Source organism: Gorilla gorilla, chromosome 13, assembly GCF_029281585.2.
Source record: "Gorilla gorilla gorilla isolate KB3781 chromosome 13, NHGRI_mGorGor1-v2.1_pri, whole genome shotgun sequence".
Taxonomy (NCBI): Eukaryota; Metazoa; Chordata; class Mammalia; order Primates; family Hominidae; genus Gorilla; species Gorilla gorilla.
Window position 1 is genome coordinate 95472217 of NC_073237.2, and position 16522 is coordinate 95488738.

The 16522-nt window shown below is 40.7% G+C and overlaps 1 long non-coding RNA gene across 2 annotated transcripts in view; it reads left to right on the forward strand.

Annotated features, from left to right (window-relative positions):
* Positions 1-12068: 12068 nt before the first annotated feature.
* Positions 12069-16522, forward strand: part of LOC134756892 (uncharacterized) — a 41228-nt gene continuing 36774 nt past the window's right edge. For both annotated transcript variants that reach the window (XR_010130298.1, XR_010130297.1), the window contains exon 1: positions 12069-12152. This is a non-coding gene — a long non-coding RNA (uncharacterized lncRNA). The remainder of the gene's footprint in view (positions 12153-16522) is intronic.

Consider the following 16522-nt stretch of genomic DNA (forward strand, 5'->3'; position numbering starts at 1 on the left):
TGAATAGGATTGCTCTCACATTAAAGATAGTTACTTCAATTTGAAGGCTGGATTTAGGGATTTTTTTTTTCTTATAATAAAGACATCACCAGGATATGAAGCTTTTGTTGAAAGTTGGAAAAAAAGTGAAATTAAAGACATTCCCAGACAAATTGCCTATGGACGTCTGCCTTGCAAGAAATACTAAATCCTTCACACAGAAAATAAATGACACCAGATGGTAACCTGAATCCACAGGATGAAATGAAGAGCACCAGAAATGGTGGATATGTGTACAACTAGAAAAGACTGTATGATTGTATAGCTGCCATAAATTACTACAAATGCCCTGGCTTAAAGCAACACCTATTTATGATCTCAGAATTCCATAATTCAGAAGTCTAGGCATAGCTCAGATGGTTCTCTGCTCCATATTTTAAAAGGTCAAAATGAAGGCATTGGCTGGGCGACATTCTTTTCTGGAGGCTCGGGATGAATAGGCTTCCAAGCTCATTGAGGTTGTTGGCAGAATTCAGCTCCATATGGTTGTAAGACAGGTTGGCCAGGGGTTGTTGTCAGTTTCTAGAAGCCACTCAAATTCTTTGGCTCGTGGTTCCCTCCTCCATCATCAAAACCAGCAGCAATGGGTTGAATCGTCCTTGCACTTCTCTCGGATCTCCCCTTCTGCCTCATCTCTCCACTGTCTCTTCCACTGCATCTCTCTAATGCTTCTGCTTTTAAGGGGCCATGTGATTACTCAGGGGCCATTTGGATAATCCAGGATAATTATCCTATTTAGTAACCTCAGTTTTACCTGCAAAGTCCATTCACTGCAGTACCAAGACTAGTATTTGATTAAATAACTAGAGAATGGGAATCTTGGGGAAATATTTGCCTACCAAAATAAATGTAAGTTATCTTTCAGTAGCATAAGACTATATAGTAATTACATCACCATACTGTTGGGTTTACAGTATAGGTGCAGTGTATATTAATAACACAAAGGAGTGGGTAGGAAATGGAACTCTATTGGGACAAAGATGTATTTTATTAGAATTAATTAGTCCTAATTTGAAGATGATTGTAATAAATTGAAATGCATGCTGTAGAGCCTGGAGTAACCACTAAAGTATCAATTTAAAAATATATTTAAAAAAACAAAATGGTACACCAAGAAATATTTAACACAAAAGGCAGAAAGGAGCAAAATGATAGACATTTGGAAAACAAATAGCAAAATGGCAGCCATAAGTAATCATGCCAATAATTTCATTAAATGTGAATGGACTAAATAGTTAAAAGGTAGAGATGGTCAGGATGGATTTAAAAAGAAAAATCAACTATATGGTATTCACAGAGGCACACTGTAGATTCAAAGAGCAATAGCTGTAAAGTGAAAGTATGGAAAAATATATAACATGCAAACAGTAATCGTAAGAGAGCTGGAATGTCTATATCAGTAAAGTGGGCTTTAAGACAAGAAATATTACTGGAAATATACTTTAAAAAGCCAATATATCAGATATAACAGTTAACATATGTATATGCTCCTAACAGGACCCCAAAATAACGAGAAAAATGATAGAATTGAGAAGAGAAATGGACAATTTAATAATATTTGGAGATTTTGACACCTACAATAATAGACAGAACGACTCAATTGAGAATCACAGGCATGCAAAAGAATGCTGTCAGCCAAATTGTCCAAACATTTACCACCACCCGCCACAAACAGAATGCACACTCTTTGCTAGTGCACATGGAACATTCTCCAGGGGAAACCACATGCTATTTCATAAAAGAAGTCTCAGTGAATTAAAAGGGTTGAAATAGTAGAAAGTATGTTCTCCAACCATGTTTAAATTAGAAGTCAACAGAAAGAAAATTGCAAATCCCAAAATATTCGGAAATTGAATCACACATTTCTAAAACCATGTATTGAAGAAGTCACAAAGGAAGTTAGAAAATTTTAAACAAATGAAAAAGTACAGCATGTCAAAATTTACAGTGTACAGCTAATGCACTGCTTAAAGGGAAATTTACACTTTTAAATACCTATACTTTAAAAGTATTAAAGCCAGTGGGGATAGCTGCAAAAATACTTAAAACACAATATTAGGAAACTGAATCCAACAACAGATAAAAGGATTTATACACCAGGACCAAATGGGCCATATCCTAGGACTGTAAGCTTCATTTAACATCAAAAAATCAATGTATTATACCATACTAATAGAAGAAACAATAAAACCCATATTATTATAATAACTAAATAGCCAAAGGAAAGAACATTAGACAGAATTCAGCACCCATTCGTGATGAAAACTCAGCAAACTAGAAATAGAAGGCAACTTCCTCAACCTAGTGAAGGGCATCGACAAAAAACTCACAGCCAACATACTTGATGGTGAAAGAATACTTTTCTCCTTAAATCAGAAACAAGTCGAGAACATCCTTTCATCATTTCTATTCAAGGTTGTCATGGAGGTTCTATCCAGTCCCTGTTCCCTCTCCCTACAAAAAGACTAGAAAGACATTAGGTTGGGGAAAAAAGTAAAACTGTCTTTATTAAGAAATATTACCTGTCAGATTCTAAAGAATCCACCGGAAAAAAATTTTTTTTGAAGCTACGAGACCTAATTCAGCAAGCAAGGTTGCCTACACCATCAATATTAAAAATTGACATTATATTAGCAATGAACGATACCTTCAAAAGTAAACTCAGAATAGCGTCAAAAAGAATATAATAATACATTTATTTAATTGAAAAAATATTGGCGAGAGAAATCAAAGGATCTAAATGAGAACTTCCATGCTCATGGATTAGAGAATTCAACAGTGTTATGATGGCAATTCTCCCCAAATTGTTCTATAGATTCAACTCAATCCCTAGCGATATTCCAGAAAGGTTTTTCTTTAAATTCACAAGCTGATCCTAAAACTTAACATGGGGCCGGGCGCGGTGGCTCACGCCTGTAATCCCAGCACTTTGGGAGGCCGAGGCGGGTGGATCACGAGGTCAGGAGATCGAGACCATCCTGGCTAACACGGTGAAACCCCGTCTCTACTAAAAATACTAAAAATTAGCCGGGCGTGGTGGTGGGCGCCTGTAGTCCCAGCTACTCGGGAGGCTGAGGCAGGAGAATGGCGTGAACCCAGGAGGCGGAGCTTTCAGTGAGCCGAGATCGCGCCACTGCACTCCAGCCTGGGCGACAGCGAGACTCCGTCTCAAAAAAAAAAAAAGAAACTTAACATGGAAATGCAAAATGTCTAAAAGATCCTAAATGATTTTGAAATGGACAAAATTAGAGGAATTGCCTTACCCAATTTCAAAACTTACTGTAAAGCTACAATAATCAAGACTGTTTATTGACACAAGGATAGTCAGTCATATACAGCAACGGGACAGAATTAAGAGTCCAGAAATAAGCCCTCACAGACGACCAACGGACTTTCAAGATATGTGCAAAGATAATTCAACAGGAGAAAAGACAGTCATTTCAATAAATGGTGCTGAGACAATTGGATATCTGTATTTTAAAAGGAAGGAGAAAAGGAAGAAAATTAGACCCTCAGCTCATTATGCACCTAAAGGTAAGAGCTAAAGCTATACAACTTCTAGAAGAAAACAGGAGAAAATCTTTGTGATGTTAGGTTAGGCAAAGATTTTAATAGGACTTCAAAAGCAAAATTTATTAAAAACCAGTTGATAAATTGGACTTCACCACAATTAAAATATTTGGGGCTTTAAAAAACAAGAGAATGAAAAGACGAGCCAAAGACTGGCATAAAGTATTTGCAAATTATACATCTGATAAGAGATTTGTATTCAGAATATATAAAGAACTCTTACAATTCAATAAGAATACAAATGGCCCAATTAAAAATTGGTGAACAAATTCATTGTTCAGAGATTGGGTATGGTAGAGTTAATTCTAAATTCTGTATTTGGGTATTAATGTTTAAATGGTAATTCGGCAACAGTTGATAAAGTGAAGTTCTAAATACCATGAATTATGTGTAGGACTGTGACAAAAAAAGTAAAAATAAAAACTGGTCAAAAGATTTGACATTTTCCCAAGAAGATATATGAATGGCTAATAAACATAATTCTTTATAAAGACCAGATGAAATTAAAACCACAATGAGAAACCACTCCTCACACACTCAAATGATTATAGTTTTTAAAAAGACAGATAGCCAAGTGTCAATAAAGATGAGAAAAAGATGAATCTCACACATTGCTGGAATGTAAACAGTCCCTTTGGAAAACAGATTGCAGTATCTTAAGAGGTTAAATAGAAACCTATTACGTAACCCAGTAATATCATTTCTAGGTATCAGTAGAGGTGCCAGATAAAATACAGGAGGCTCAGTTAAATTTGTGTGTCAGATAAAAACAATTTTTTAGTATAAGTTTGTCCCAAATATTGCATGGAACATGTTTATACTAAAAAAAAGTATTGTTTATCTGACATTTAAATTTAACTCGGCTTCCTGTATTTTAACTTGCTAAATCTGGCAACTCTAATCCAAGAAAAATTAAAACATATGTCCACACAAAGACTTGTAGGTGAATATTCACAGCAGCATAATTCCTAATAGTCAAAAATGGAAACAAGCTAAATGTCCATCATCTGGTGAATTGATATTTAAGAGGTAGGGTATTTATACCATGGTTTATAAGACTGCTTGATCCTTGTTATAATGTGGATGACCTCAAAACCCTCATGCTAAGTGAAGGAAGTGGGATGAAAAGGTTGCAAAAAGGCACAAGGGAGCTTTTTCGGATGATGGGAATTGAGGCAGGAGAATAGCGTCTGGAGGCAGGGAACCTAAGGCTCTTTCACCCTGACTTCCTAGAACTAAATTGAAAGGAAAACCCTAACTTTCCACGCCTAAGTAAAAAAAGGACCAGAGCCTGCAGATGGGAAATCTGTCTGCAACAAATCAGACTGAGTACCAGTGGAGTCTTCGTTTGCAACTTTGTGACTTAGCTCCAGCCTCTGAATGGTTGCCGTCCACAATCAACCAGACTGATTGCGGGCTTAGTCAGTCTTCATTTGCACAGAAGTATAACTTTGTAACTTCACCGTAGCCTCTGATCGGTTGCCTTTACCAATCAGATGTTTGCACAGGAATGTGACCTTTGTAACTTCAGCCTCTGGTTGGCTGCGTTCTGCAACCAATCAGACTGATTGAGGGCTACCACTTCATTTACATGAAGTATGCATGAAGTGGCCAATGGGAAACTTCTGGGGGGTATTTGGACCAAAGAAGATTCTGTATTGGGGGCTCTTGAGTAGCTGCTCAGGCTGCTCCCACACTGTGGAGTGTACTTTTGTTTTCAATACATCCCTGCTTTCCTTCTTTTGTTGCTTCATTCTTTCTTTGCTTTGCTGGGCGTTTTGTTCAACTCTGTTCAAAACGCCAGGAATCTGGACAACTTGCAGTTACGACCTTCTACTGGTGACAGAATGTTTCAAAGCTTGATTTTGGTGATGGATGCAGAACTCCGTAAATTTACTAAACATCATTCATTGTGCACATGAAATGGGGAAATTTTATGGTGTGTAAACTATATCTCAATAAGTCTGTTAAAGGAAAAAAAAGTAAAACTCGCCTTTGCCAGTTTTTGTTGTTGTTGTTTGTTTTTTGTCTTTTCTTTAGACAGGGACTCTCTCTGTCACCCAGGCTGGAGAGCAGTGGTGAGATCACAGCTCCGGGCAACCTCAACTTTCCCGGGTTCAAGTGATTCTCGCCCATCAGCATCTCGAGTAGCTGGGACTACAGGCGCCCGCCAGCACCCCAGGCTAATTTTTGTATTTTTTAGTAGATACGGGGTTTCAGCATGTAGCCCAGGCTAGTCTCGAACTCCTGAGCTCAGGTGATCCGTCCGCGTCAGCCTCCCAAAGTGCTGGGATTATAGGCGTGAGCCACTGCACCGGGTCTCACCTTGCCATTCTTGCCACCCACCATACTTCCTTCATCTGTCCGCCATGCTGCATGTCCCGACGCACCCTGCTTCCGGCCTTTCTGCTAGGCTCCGCCCTTCGCTGGAACTGCATTTTTCCCTCTCCTCTGCCTTGCTAACTTGAATCAATCCCAAGGCTCAGGTCGGAAGGCATTTCCTCCACGATTGTTGCGCATCCTGCCTGCTGGCAAATCATTGATCCCCTGCTGCATTTCCAAATCACTTACCTCATTTCATTGCACCTCGTTCATGTTTTAATCCCCTTAGGGAGTTAGGACTCTTGCTCTCCCTCTCTTCCCTTGAGAGAAGCAGACGGTTTCTATGTCTTTTCCTGTCCAAGCACCTAACGTGAAAATTAACAAAATAGTTTCAGTGCTTATTTTTGGTGCTAACTCTGCTGGGTCCTTGGATGCTCCGGGAGTCTGGCATGTTTGGGGTGCTTTGTCCAAATTTTTAGGGGTCTTCCCTAAATGGCTCCCACCACACTCTATTTCCAATGCCGCATCATTTCGTACACATTTTTCCCTCTAAGCCCTTGTATTAATTTTACGTCTCTGTGTTGTTCCAAGGCTTGCTGCTGCAACTAGCTATGAATGCCTGGAGAACACGGACTCTGTCTGATTCATTTCTGTGAAGCTCTTGCCTAGTCCAGGGCTTGGCTCAGAGCAGGCACTAAGAGGAGCTTGTTGAATGAACGAATATTCAATTAAAGGAATCCCAAATGAATATGAACCAATCTAACAGAATGTCGCTATGGAGATGGATATTTACTTCATCAATAAGGAGAGTCCTTCATCCTGGGGCTCCCCAAATGCAAGGCCTACAAGTTTTTTTATAAAGGGATTTCTTACTGCCCCACCAATTTCTGGCCTCCCCTTGCTATTCCGTTTATTTATTCCATCAACTACTTCCATTTTTTTTATTGGTTTATATTTTTCTCGTATTTGATGGCATTCTTTTTAAAACAATGAGCTCTCCTTAGTCAGAACCCAGCACCTTTTAGTAAGATGGAAGTTTGGGATCTTCTGATTTGAATTATATAAAGTGAAAGAATATTTTTACATTCTTGATAATTATTCTCAATTTTGCATTCTCTTTATTGCACATTGACTGTATAATAAAGCCTGTACATATTATTCATCTCTTTATATTTCTTTTCTTGTACTGTTCTCCCAAATGAAAACCAGAATTCTTATTCACAGCAATTTAGACCAGCCCAGCTTATGAGCAGAGTGATACAGGTCATTTTGGAAGTCTTTCCAGCTCTATTATTTTGCGATTCTCATATAGTTCTTTTTTTTTTAACCAATGATTGAATGAAATCTGTTTTGATCTTATTGGGATGTTCATATTTTCAACCTTTATTCATTTATTTATTCTCTCAAGTTCCTTTTTATGTGATTTTTAAAAACATTTCAACTTTTATTTTAGATTCAGGGTGTACATGTGCAGATTTTTTACATGGTTATATTGCATGATGCTGAGGTTTGGGGTATGATTGATTCTGTCACTCAGGTAGTGAGCATAGACCCAGTGCATAGTTTTTCAGCCCCTGTTCCCTCCTACCTGCCCCGTGCAGCAGTCCCCAGTGTTGGTTGTTCCCATTTTTGTGTCCATGTGTACCCCGTGTTTAGCTTATAAAGTGAGAACATGCCATATTTGGTTTTCTGTTTCTGCGTTAGTTCGCTTAGGTTAATGGCCTCCAGCTGCATCCGTGTTGCTGCGAAGAACATGATTTTGGTTTTTTGTGATCGTATAGTATTCCATGGTGTATATGTACCACATTTTCTTTATCCAATCCACCGGGGATGGGCACCTAGGTTGATTCCATGTCTTTGCTATTGTGAATAGTGCTGCAATAAACATGTGAGCATCTTTTTGATAGAACAATGTATTTTCCCTTGGGTATCTGAGTAATGGAACTGCTGGGTTGAATGGTAGTTCTGTTTTAAGCTCTTTGAGAAACCTCCAAACTGCTTTCCACAGTGGTGGAACTTTATATTTCCAGCAGCAGTGTGCAAGGATTCCCTTTTCTCTGCAGCCTCCCCACCATCTATTATTTTTTGACTTTTAATAAGAGCCATTCTGACTGGTGTGAGATGGTGTCTCATTGTCAACCTTTAAAAATGAACAAGAGTTTGGTTCATCAGATCTCATTGCCTATGTTTTTTGTTTGTTTGTTTTTGAGACAGAGTTTCACTCTTTCACCCAGGCCAGAGTACAGTGGTGAGATCTCGGCTCACTGCAACTTCTGCCTTCCAGGTTAAAGTGATTCTCCTGCCTCAGCCTCCTGAGTAGCTGGGATTACAGGCGCCTGCCACCACGCCCAGCTAATTTTCGTATTTTTGGTAGAGATGGGGTTTCACCATGTTGGCCAGGCTGGTCTCGAACTCCTGACCTTGTGATCCGCCCACCTCGGCCTCCTAAAGTGCTGGGATTACAGGCGTGAGCCACCACGCCCGGCCACTGCCTACCTTTTTAAAGAATGTGTCCTAAGCTTGGTTAAGTTTGATATGGACATTCGGTGCTTGCCAAATACAGGCTGGGTTTAGGATGGCTCACCAAATATATAGCTTGATTCCTCCTGGACTATCTCATGCCTTGGCTATGTTTGAGTCATTCCAAAAGCCAGTCGAATGGGATCTGTGACTCTGGGTGGAAGGGGCCCTGCATAGTACTTAACATAGAGTGGGCATCAATAAGTATTTGGTTGAATACACGAGTGCATGCAGATAATCTAACTGTAATCTAACTCCCTCAGAAATGCAGATGTTCTTCTGTAACTTCCAGGATGGAGGGTCACAGTGCTTCTCTATTGACATATATTCAGTGAGCAGGGTGCATTCACTGTTTTCACAGAACATTATCTTATTTTTGGAAAGTAACAATTAAAACATTCTTTCTAGCACAGTGACATAAGTTGGCCCATATCTCCTCCCCACTCGTCTGCCAGGGTCCCACACTCCCAGCCTTTGTCCTCTAGCACAGCAAGTAAGAAACTGAGACCAAGTCCCTTTGGGTAGGCTCTTTACTAGGCTGAACAGAGTCTGTTTCTTAAACTGTTACTCATACCTTCCCAAGCATCCCTCAGTATGCTCCTGATTCCTCACTTCTATGGCTAAGAATCCGTGTGCCTGGTGGAAGATAACCCAGATTTCAGGTCTGTGCAGATCTCAAAATATCTCAAAAGTTGTTTAAAAATCACAATTTAAAAAAAACTCAACTTAGCCTGTTCTCCAATAAATCCTCAATAGGTGGCAGTGTTGATCTTTCTTTGGTCTCTGGTCTGCGGGAGTGTTTTGGTTTGTTTGTTTTGTTTTCATATTAGAAAAGAGTTGAGGTTTCTACCTAGTTTTAGATTGAGTTCTACTAAATGTAGTTCTCAATCAGACTATTTTTCTTGAGGCCATACCAAAATCAATATCTCCTATGCCAGCTAAAAATGTGGTAAATCTTCAAGCTAGTATTCTATTATTTAACATTTTTTAATTATAACAATTATTCATGGTTGTAAAGTTTCAAAAGCTACAGAAGTGTAGAAAGTAAAAAGTGAGTGAAAGTTTTCCAGGTGTTTTGCTATGCACATAAAAATGCATATAGTTATAAAACATATAGATATATAACATTTATATATATAAATAGAGAACAATATGGATAATATGACTCTATATAAAAATGTTATATATCTGTATGTTTATATATAAATGTTATACATCTGTATGTTTATATATGTAAATGTTATATATCTGTATGTTTATATATAACTGTTATTTATCTGTATGCTCATATATATGGCACATATATATATGAGGTCATATTAACCATGTTAGTCTGCAGCTTACATTTGCTTCTTTACATAGTGTTTGTTCTTCCACATCAATATATATGATCACCATTCTTCCCACTTTCATGGCTTATAACAAAACTTTTACATTCTTTTTTTTCTTTTCCTTTTTTGAGACAGGGTCTCACTCTGTTGCCCAGGCTGGAGTGCAGTGGCACAATCTCGGCTCACTGCACCCTCCACCTCCCAGGCTCAAGCAATTCTCCTGCCTCAGCCTCCCGAGTAGCTGAGATTACAGGTGCCCACCACCACGCCGGGCTAATTTTTGTATTTTTAGTAGAGACAGGGTTTCACCATGTTGGCCAGGCTGGTCTGGAACTCCTGACCTCAAATGATCCACCCATCTCGGCCTCCCATAACATTTACATTCTGTTCCGGAACTACAGTCAAGTCTTCTAGGCTTGAATACTTAAACCAAATAAAAATTGCATTTACCATATTGTGGTTATATAAATATTAATCACTGCAGAACAAAGTGTGATAAAATCTATAGAGAAAGAAAGAATATTCCATGTATTTAATACCAGCCATACAGCTGTCAACATTCAAATCTTGGTCTTTTAATGTAGTTTTTACTTTCCTCACTTTTATTCAGGTATCATTTTTTTTATTTGTTTCAGTCTCATTTTTTTGAAATCTCATTCTTTCATTCCCTTTGTTTTGCACAAGTACTTCCGTGAGTAATTTTTACATTCGAGTGCACACATGATAAACTTTCCTTGCATTGCTGGAGTATCATTTCGGCTCAAATTCATATTCCATTGGAGTTTTTTTTCTTTTTTATTTTCTGAGACAGTCTCTCTCTGTCACCCAGGCTGCAGTGCAGTGGTGCAGTCTCAGCTAACTGCAACCTTCACTTCCCAGGTTCAAGTGATTCTTCTGCCTCAGCCTCCTGGGTAGCTGGGATTACAAGCACGTGGTACCACACCTGGCTAATTTTTGTATTTTCAGTAGAGATGGGGTTTCACCATGTTGCTCAGGCTGGTCTCGAGCTCCTGACATTAAGTGACCTGCCTGCCTTGGCCTCCCAAAGTGCTGGGATTATAGACTTGAGCCACCATACCCAGCCTCCACTGGAGTTTTAAAGGCATGATTTTTAAAGCATTTCTCATGGGAAGTCTGAAATTAATTAAATTCTCATTTCTAATATTCAAGCTTTTAAGACTTTCTCATTCTTCTTGGGGTTCTGAAAGAAATTTCTAAAAATATCTAGGTATGGGTTTTGTTTTCATTTATCCTGCCTGGTACTTAGTGGCCTCTTTCAATCTGAGGACTTGTATTTTTTCCCAGCTCAGGGAAACTTTCTATTATGTCTTTGACTTTATCCCCCACGACCTCTCTGATTTTTTTTCTTACCTTCTGAAACTCCTACTGAATTGATGGACATTAGCCTCCTGGAGCTTTCCTGTTTCTAGACTTTTAGTTTTTACTATGCTGACTTTTTTCTATATTTCTGGAGATTTCACTGACTTCCACACAACTGCTCTGGCTTTTGGTCTTGGCCATTCTATTATTCCTGTTTGCTGAATTTTTAAAATTTTGACCCTTATTTTACATTTCTAGAAATTATTTCTTGTTCTCCGATGGCTCCTTTTTTATGGCAGCTGGCTCTTGTTTTGGAGATTTCATTCTCTCAAATCTCTCCAGAGATACTAATTAGGGTTTTATCTTTAACATTACCTACTTCATCTTGTTTTTTTTTCCAGGATGACTCATTGTGTTTACTCATGTTTGTTCAACTTGGTTGTGCTATTGGCTTTCCCTCAAATATTTGGGGCTCCATGCCTCTCCGTCCACTTTCCTAAATGAAGGATTAGATTAATCTGTATGGATAGCTGGTGTGGCCTGCTTCCACAAGAGGCGTCTCCCTGGAAGGGGAGGGCCAGTTCAGGTCCCCTTGAGTGGCTGGGCCATATTGTCAGCAGGCTCACCTCTAGATTGCAGCAGGCAGCCTGGGATGCCCACGCCTGCCAAAGTAAGGAGGTATTTAAATAACGGACTGGAGTATTTAGCTATAATTTCCTTTTGGACAGAGGACTTTCTACCACCCCTCCATGCCTTCTGATATGCTTTGGCTTTATGTCTCCACCCAAATCTCATCTTGAATTGTAATCCCATAATCCCCTCGTGTCCTGGGAGGTACCTGGTGGGAGGTAATTGAATCATGGGGGCGGTTTCCCTCGGTGCTGTTCTCGTGATAGTGAGTGAGTTCTCATGAGACCTGATAGTTAACAGGGGCTTCCCCTTTCACTTAGCACTCAGTCTCTCTCTTGCCACCAGGTGAGGAAGGACGTATTTTCTTCCCCTTCCGCCATGATTGTAAGTTTCCTGAGGCCTCCCCAGCCGTGCTAAACTGTGAGTCATTTAAATCTCTTTTCTTTATAAGTTACCCGGTCTCGGGTATGTCTTTATTAGCAGCGTGAGAATGGAGTAATACACCCTCTCAACCCAAACTTGCCATATATATTTGTTGGGGAGGCCTACATAGACTTCCAACCCTGTTCTTGTTCTGCTTCTCTCTTGACTTTAGACACCTATATTAGGATCCCTTCCTGGATAGATCACCCACATTTTTTAAGAATAATGATTGGGTCCTAGGTACCCAAAGGGCAAAATTACCACTAGTTGTTCCTTTACGGGTTGAGCATATGTTGAGCAGGGGAAGGGAGAAGGGAGGGGCCCCGAATGTCCCAGCCGCTGTGAATGCAGCTCTTTGCTCAGTTACTCTGATGGTTATCCTATGGCCTACTCTTGCTTTCTGTCTCTTGTTTCTGAGTTTGGGGTTTCTCTAGGGCTCCGCTGAGAAGGAAAGTTCTTGGTCCTGGTGTTTGGGGCTGTGGTTTACGTTTGTACTTTCTCAGTTGATCTGATCCCATCTACTTTTTCTTTTCTTTTCTTTTTTTTTTTTGAGACAGAGTCTTGCTGTGTTGCCCAGGCTAGAGTGCAGTGGCACCATCTGGGCTCACTGCAACCTCCGCCTCCTGGGTTCAAGCAATTCTCATGCCTCAGCCTCCCAAGTAGCTGGGATTATAGGCATGCGCCACCACACCTAATTTTGTATTTTTCGTAGAGATGGGGTTTCACCATATTGGCCAGGCTGGTCTTGAACTCCCGACCTCAGGTGATCCGCCCATCTTGGCCTCCCAAAGTGCTGGGATTACAAGTGTGAGCCACCGCACCCAGCCAATCTCATCTACTTTCTAGCTTCCAGTATTTTTTCAGACTTTCTCATCTGCTGGCACCCTGCCTTGTTTTCCAACACTGATCTGATTTCACTCTTTAAAAAATACTTTATATTTTACCCCCATGGATCCATGGTGTAGTGGAGAGGTGGATGCATGTGCTCAATTTGTGACTTCCAAACTAATATATTTTTCAAACTTAATTTTTTTTCCTAATTCACATGGTTCAGAAGATACTGAAAGGTCTATCAAGAGGGTACAGGAAAAAAATTTTAAAGGTACTAAAAGGATATATAAAGTGAAAATGTCCCTTTCATCCTATCCCAGATAAAGACTACAGGTTGTCCTCTTATATTTATTCTGCCCTTCTTTCTTTAGAAACAAAATCTCCAATTTTAGCTATACTCATGAATGCTCAGCTAAGGAGGGCATTTCCTAGATGTGTCCAAGTGACTGAGTTCTGGCCAGTGGGAGGTGAGTGGAGGCCACGTGCTTAACGTTCAGTGGCTCTCCTAGAGGGCGTGGATGTGCCTTTCACTTTCTTTACTCCCCCTTTCTTATTGGCTGGATCGCAGAGGTGATGGTGAGCCATCCTCCTCCGTGCAGAGGAAGGCAACACTGTAGTGATGGCAGAGCCACACAATGGAATGATCCTGGGTCCCTGACACTTCGTCACCATTATACCTGCCCTGCTTTGTGAGACAGAATTGAAATGCTATCTTGTTTAAGCCTTGCATTTTGGGGTCACTTCTTATGACAGACAGCCTAGTCTGTCTGCTAATTGATATAATTTCTGGGCTATTCAGCTCAGCTTCCTGGAGGCAACCAATGTAACCATATTGCTGGATTCTTCCAGGGATATTTCATGCATAAACTAACAAATGTATACAGGCATGCATGCATGAATGCATTCATATGTACATAAACACATATATCCAACCATGCATGTAGCCCCCTCTCCATTTTCACATAAATGATGCTGTACCAAACAGCTACACTTTAAAGAGGCCAAGCTTGGTTTGGAGGAGGATTGCTGGTAATGGCCCTCAGCTCAGCTTCTCCTTTTCTTGCTGACAAGGTGAGCTCTCTCTCCAAATATACACCATCTCCTAGCAAACCACAAACCCTGCAGCTACTGAACCCGCTTTCCTCTGAGGCAGTTTATTACTCAAGCACAACCCTCAGCGCCTTCTTACCCTTTCCCCCCTAAAAAAGAGGTTTATTGAAATGTTCTAGCCACAGAATAGCCTCCCTGTAAACAATTCCAATGCATTTTCCCCCCTGTTTTTCATCTTTCTGGGGTCTCTGAGTGACAGGGGTTGGTACTCCAGGCAGATGCCCAGGGGATCCCCCTCCTCCCCCAGGAGGGCTTGACCCAGCCCTGCCATGGCCTCTGGAAGCCCTGGATGTGGATGTCTCCTAAAGAATGAAGCTGATTGCTGACGGTCTCTGTAATGGCCTCTTTCCTCTCTGCTCATCTTCTCCCCAACAGCCACGTTCCCATCCTGGGTCCAGTGCCCTGAACTGATCTTGTAAGAGAAAAGCACAGGAGATTGGACAGTATCTCCACCAAACTCTACTCTTTCTAAAAGGGAGGGAGAAGTCTGAAATCCACTCAGGTTGGCAGGGGAAGGAAAAGGTGTATGTGTGGGAGGGGGAATGGGGTGAGTCTTAGAGCTGGGAGATGCTACAGATGACCGTCTCCTGTGCGGCCTTGGCCATCATAATATTACCAAATGTCCTTACTCCTCTGCTTGTCTGAATCCTGCCTAGCTCAAAACTCATACCGTCCACTCTAGATAGCCTCCCTGTCCAAGGTGGCAATGTCTGTCTGTTTTTCCTTCTCTCTCTCATACACACACACACACACACACACACACACACACACACACACACACACAGGCTGTTTCTGATTCATTTCTCGGTTCTTAGAGTCCGTCATAGAGGTGCTTAGGCGCTTCTTGTGAAATGAGTATGTTTTTAATTTTATTTTTTGAATAGATAATCACTTAATTAAAAAATCATCTTGAGATCATATTGGAAGAAAAAAAATCAGAGTATCTTTCCCTGAGAATTCTCCCTCTCACCCTTGTCCAATTCACTCCACCCCATCACCTCCATTGACAACTGTCTTTGTTAGTTTGTTTGTCCTTCCAGTGATTCTTATGTAAATGTGAACATATATTTGTATTCCTCCCTCCCTTCTTACACAGAGTATCCAATGTTCTTTTATTCTTCCCCATTATAACCTAGAGATTTTAAAATTAATAAATTTAAAATACTGATCCATTTGCTTTTTCACAATAAAGCATGTATAGGTACAATCCCATGCATGTTACAATAATTTATTTTTCTTCCAAAGAAAAATGTATCCATGGCCTTTTCCTGAGAGGAAGTTTTCAGGGGAGAAACTATCCTGGTGATTATAGAATCCTTAGCCCAGAAGACAGCTGGGCTTGGGAGGCTCTGGGACCCAGGTGAGTGCAGGAACTTTCTTACCAGGTGGCTCTGAGAGCTGGGAGATGAGCCACCTCTCATTTGCATTTCTGAGAGAGGCAGGCAGGGAAAAGAAGCCTGGCTCAGAGCATTGTCTCCAGCCCGAGTCACTTTTGGGCTGTGTATCAATCAGAGTTCCAAAAGAACTTGATGGGGATATAGATTAAGAGTTTTATTGCAAGGAATTGGCTTACATTATTACGGAATCCGAGGGGCAGGCCATCAGGAAAGGCAGGCTGGGGCCCTGGGACAGGATCTATGGCCTCAGTCTACAGGCAGAATTTCTTCTTCAGGAAAGCCTCAGCCCTGCTCGACTGATTGAATCAGGCCCACCCTGGTTATCCAAGACAATCTTTCTTATCCAAAGTCCACTGATTTCAACCCCATCTACAATATACTTTCATAGCAATTCCTAGAGTAGCATTTGCTTAAATATGGGACTGTTCACAAGTTCACACATCAAACTGACTGTCACAGGTTGACTTGGCTGAAACAGATTGTGTGAGAGCAGAGGCTAAGTGGGGGGTGTTGGAGTTTTGTTGTTGTTTTGTTATTTTTTGGAAATCAATGTTATTTCCTTAGATGATACTACCCATGGTAATCACGGCTGCAATGAGTTATTCCATCTATCAGTGGAATGAAGCATTTTTTTTGCCAACGTGATGCTTGACTTTCCTAACTTACCTGCAAGAAGCGACCCCATTAGCCTCTTTCACAGGTGAGGAGCACACCTCAAGTTCTCTTGCTCATAAACCCAGTAGGAGTCACTGGGATTTGGCCCTCATCATGGTCACTGAGGGGTTAAACCTGCCGCAGCTCTGCTGACCCCTGAGGGTTTCAGCCAGTACTCCATGGCCATTAATCATCCTCATCTGGGACCAGGGCTGCTGGGAACAACGTTTACTAGCAATTAACCTACAGTAGAGGGACCATTGTTTCCCCTGCCTGCACTCCCCTCCTCTGCACGCCCAATTACTCTAAATTAACATTTACCAAGCAAAGTGCCTGTTAATTGGAAGGGCAGTAGAAAGAAAGGCCACACACCTA